Source organism: Bidens hawaiensis, unplaced genomic scaffold, assembly GCF_021521415.1.
Source record: "Bidens hawaiensis isolate Kalapana, Puna unplaced genomic scaffold, B.hawaiensis_p1.1 tig00002759_1, whole genome shotgun sequence".
In the NCBI taxonomy this organism is placed as follows: domain Eukaryota; kingdom Viridiplantae; phylum Streptophyta; class Magnoliopsida; order Asterales; family Asteraceae; genus Bidens; species Bidens hawaiensis.
The window spans coordinates 657,553-662,711 of record NW_027491149.1 but is presented as its reverse complement, the minus strand read 5'-3'; positions in this window follow the sequence as shown (position 1 = coordinate 662,711).

Below are 5,159 nucleotides of genomic sequence, written 5' to 3'. Positions count from 1 at the left end.
TTTCAACTTCTTCATATGGACCTTTTCGGGCCAGTTCATGTTCTGAGTCTGTCTCGTAGCTCTTATTTTCTCGTTATTACTGATGGTTACTCACGTTTCACATGGGTATTTTTCTTGTCAAATAAGAGTGGAACTGCAGATCTAATAAAGAAGTTCATTGTGCTCATGGAAATTCAACTGAATCTAAAGCTAAAGGGAATCCATTGTGACAATGGAACAGATTTATAGAATGCAACTTTGAGTCATTTCTGTTCAGAAAAGGGGGTTCTTCGTCAATACAGCACCCCACGAACGCCTTAACAAAATGGTGTAGCTGAAAGAAGAAACAGAACTCTTATCGAAGCTGCAAGAAAAATGTTGTGTGACTCCAAACTGCCACTGTTCTTTTTGGCAGAAGCTGTTAACACGGCTTGTTATGTTCAGATCGGGTGATAATCAACAAATCCTAGATGAAGACACCATATGAGATTGTTTACGGTCATAAACATACTGTTGCACATTTCAGAGCCTTTGGTTGTCCGCGCACATTACTGAACCTCGAAACCACTCTAAAGTTTGGGGCTGCAGCCGATGAGTGTTACTTCGTTGGGTATGCGGGAAATACAGCTTACAGGGTCTACAACAAGTCCACCAAACAGATTTTAGAGTCTTATGAGGTTCGTTGGCTGGAAGAAAATGAGACTGATGCTCGTGTTGGTCCCGATTAGTTATTTGACTACAATGAATTCTTCAAACCATTCAATGTGTTTCCAGTTATCAACACCGAACCTCTATGTGGTCCCACTGTGGAAGCTGCAAAGGAGAATCCACAGACTGTATCTCATATTTCTCCACTGATTGATGATGATGTTGCAGATTTCAATACCGCGTCACCTGCTACTGATAATCAATCCAACAAAATTCCAGAACCAGACTGCTCGCCAAACATGACTGAAAATGCAACTGATGCTGAGGGGGAGAGTTCTAATCGTCAGATCTTTGGGAGCACTTTGTTTCCCGTTGACATTCCAAATGAATATGTAGCCAGCACTTCGTACTCTCACAGCACGATGACATATGGATGGAAAAACCCTCTTGTTGTTGATATTGAGAACGTGTCAAATCTTCAATCTACCGGTGATGTCTCTGATCAGTCAATTCCATCAAGAATTTAGAAATATCATCCGATTCAGAATGCCATAGGTTCATTTGAAGTGGGAATGTCCACCAGAAGTCAAACAGGACACATAAACAGTTGCATGTTTTCATGTTTCATCTCTCAAATTGAACCTAAAAATGTAGAAATGGCTCTTCAAGAACCAAGTTGGGTTGATGCTATGCATGAAGAATTGAATCTGTTAGATAAGTTGAAGGTTTGGAGATTGGTTAAACTGCCAGAAGGAAAGAAATCTCTTGATAATAGATTGGTTTTCAGAAACAAGCAAGATGATACTGGGGTTATTGTTCGTAATAAGGCACGATTGGTAGTTCGGGGCTTTCGTCAGGTTGAGGGATTAGATTACACTGAAGTCTATGACCCAGTGGCAAGACTTGAGGCTATTAGATCTTTTCAGGCATATGCTTCATTCATGGGTTTCACGGTGTATCAGATGGACGTCAAGACTGTGTTTCGGTATGGTGAAGTCAAAGAGGAGATTTATGTTGATCAGCCACCAGGTTTTGTTAACTCCAAGAAACCAGATCACATTTACAGACTAGACAAGGCATTGTACGGGTTACACCAAGCTCCTCGAGCGTGGTATGCTACGTTGACCAAGAATCTTCTTGATCATGGGTACAAGCGTGGAACCATCGATCAAACCTTGTTCCGGAAAACTGTCAAAAAAGATTTGATTATCGTCCAGATTTATGTTGATGACATCATTTTGGGTCCACCAACGCTGAGTTGTGCACTGAATTTGAATGGGTAATGAAGAAGAGGTTTGAGATGAGTTCGTTGGGTGAAATAACAACGTTTCTGGGGCTACAGGTTCGTCAAAGCTCAGAAGGAATTTTACTCCATCAAGGGAAGTACGTTGAGGATATGCTAGTAAAGTTCGAGTTTCAAGAGTCAAAGAGTGCCAACACTCCCATGGCGGAAAGACCACTATTGTCATCTGATCCTGATGGGAGTCCCGTATTTTAAACATACTACAGATCGATGATCGGGTCTCTGATGTATCTGACAGCAAGTCGTCCTGACATTTTGTTTGTAGTCTACCAGTGTGCTCGGTTCCAGGCTAATCCTAAACTCTCTCATTTAATTGTTGTTAAACGTATTTTTAGATATCTGAAGGGACAACCAAAGTTAGGCCTTTGGTATCCCAAACAATCAGAATTTGATGTTTATGCTTTTGCTGATAGCAATTATGGTGGAGATGACATTAATAGGAAATCCACGTCAGCTGGTTGCCAGTTCCTAGGAGACCGTCTCATTTCATGGCAGTGCAAGAAACAACAGACGGTGTCTACTTCGACTGCCGAAGCAGAGTATGTTGCTGCATCTGCTTGCTGCTCTCAGGTTATCTGGATGCAAAACCAACTACTGGATTACGGTTTGGAATTTCTCGACACTCCTATTTTTTGTGATAATGATGCGGCCATTGCCACTGTGAAAAATCCTATTCAACACTCAAAAACCAAGCACATTGATATCAAAATTCATTTTATTCGAGACTGTTTTGATCGAAAATTAATTCACCTTGAACAAGTCCACACTGACAACAATGTGGCGGACTTTATTACAAAACCGGTCGGAATCACAAAATTTAATGTGCTTGTGTGTTTTCTTTAAAAATGCTCCGTTTTGAGGATTGAGTCTTTTGGGTATAAATTTGTACATTTCTGTTATTCTTGCACAAATTTAGGGGGGAGAAAATTCAAAAAGTCAAAATAGTGTGTGTGCGTTGTTATTAAAAATTTCAAGATTCATTCTCGCTTAAAATTATGTCGGTTGCTCAAGTCTGAAGGACATATATTCTTATATGGTTGATCCGGTGTTCTACTTGTAGTTTCACAGGATAGCCATTTACCCAACGACTGAAAGCACCCGGGGCGATTATGATATGTTTTGTGTTTTGTATTCTTTCACTTAAAATTATGTCGGTAACCTTGAGCTGGAAGGACACGTATTTCATACATGTTTGGTCCGGTTAACCACTTGTGGTCATACAGGATAGCCATTTACCTAAAAGCTTAATAGTGACCGGGGTGACTGAATCCTTATCACGCATGTTTTATGTAACTCCATGGGAAATGATATTACTATTCAGTTAACAGCTTTTTAGAAGCCTCAAAATATTTTCAAATGAAAATTGATCCAACCTTTGGAAAGTGATAGATAAATTGTTTTTGTGTACCTAACGGGTGAAGTTATTAAGCTTAAAAGGCTCTAGAACAGTCATTGATATTGTATGGTAGCTTTTCATGGTGCGTAAATGTTGAAGTGATATAAACTAAATTTGCTAAACTTAATGTGGAGAGTCATTTTGAAGACAAGTGCATGTCTCCAGATACATCTCTCCAAATGATAGGCAGAAAAGCAATTACCCAGTCATACACGAGCCCGTTAGTGTCTTAATCACCAAAAATATTGTGCTAATATGTTTATTAAAAAAAATTAGCAAAAGAGTTATTTTAGTATTGTTTTAATCAATAAAATTATTTTGAGAGGTTTAAAGGGATAAACAAGATTACAAAGATGGGGGCACACAGTCTGTCATGTCTCGAATGAAAGGCTTGTCAGTTTACTGGCACTAAGTACAACGTTCAACCTTAAAGCCTAAAATTTTTGCCTTTATAAAAATCTTTTGATCAAGCACTAGGGGGTTGGAGTCAAATTGGGGTGATCTGGGGAAAGCCAAATACGCTTTGAGAAGAGATAGGACGCACCACAGGTCCATGAGTGATGTCCATATAAGCTTTATTGTTAGTGCATGGTTTTGCGTCTTGAGTCTTTGTAATTATCGTTAACGTATTTGTCGTTTGATTAATGTAATAAACAATTATTATATCTTGTAGTTCGCTAAGGATGTTTAGCGAACTAGACTTTAAGTTAAGTCTCCCCTGATTCATTAGGGGATGTTAACGAATCAGGGGGTGGTTCGTCTGATTTATGTATGTAACGAAGTAGCGTCTGGTTCGCTAGGGGATGTTAGCGAACCAAGCCTATCTTCTATATATAGTGAACACTGTTCACGTTTAATTAAAAACTTTAGAGAGTTAATTAACGAAACCTTGTCCAAATCCTCTCTCGATCTTCATCCTTAATATTATACAATTACTGATATACATATACTGATAATACATAAACATATACAACACTTAATCATACGTAATTATGAGCTAGATCTATAGTTAAAGTATTAATCGATTATACACAAATCTGAGATCTGTTATTGTTACTGGATTGATACACCGCGGGATCCAACAAGTGGTATCAGAGCTTTCGGGGCTCAAATTACACTTGATTTGGTGGTTATTAATAGTATTGGTTTGTTAGTGTTATGTTTTAGTTAATTTGGATCAATTTGAGGTGAATTGATTGAATATGGTAGGTTTGGATTGGATTTAAGTTGATATGAATATTGATAAGGTATTGTGAATTGGAATTGAGTTTTGGATTGATTTCGGATTGATTTCGGATTGGTTCGATTTTGATTTGGATTATGGCCGAAATAGAGTTGATGTTTTGGGATAATTGAGTTAGTTATCGGAGATAATTGGTTACGAGGTTTGGTGTATTGGATTCGCTATCGTATTACGAGTTTTTTGGTTGGTTATTTGTGTGATTTGGTTTAGAATCGAGATAGTATTACAGATTTTAGGCTTCTGGGTTTCTGGATTTGGTGTTCATCATTTCCAGATTTCTGGAAATTCTTGTTGAAGATTTGAAGATTCAAAGATGAACATGATTCGCTTCGTTGATTCGCTATCCTGTTCACTTTGATTCGTTCATTAAGTTTGTCAATTCTTTATTCATTTCAAGTGATTCGCTAGCCAATTCGCTATAATAGTTGATTTGTGTTATCTATTTCGTTATTTGGGTTAACTGATTCGTGTTACATGCGTCCACTTTGGGACTTGTGTCATAACAACCTTTGCCACGTGGCATAAGGTGTCAGAGTTTGTTACAAACGGTTGTAACAACCTGATTCGTTATAGTTGATTCGCTAATCAAC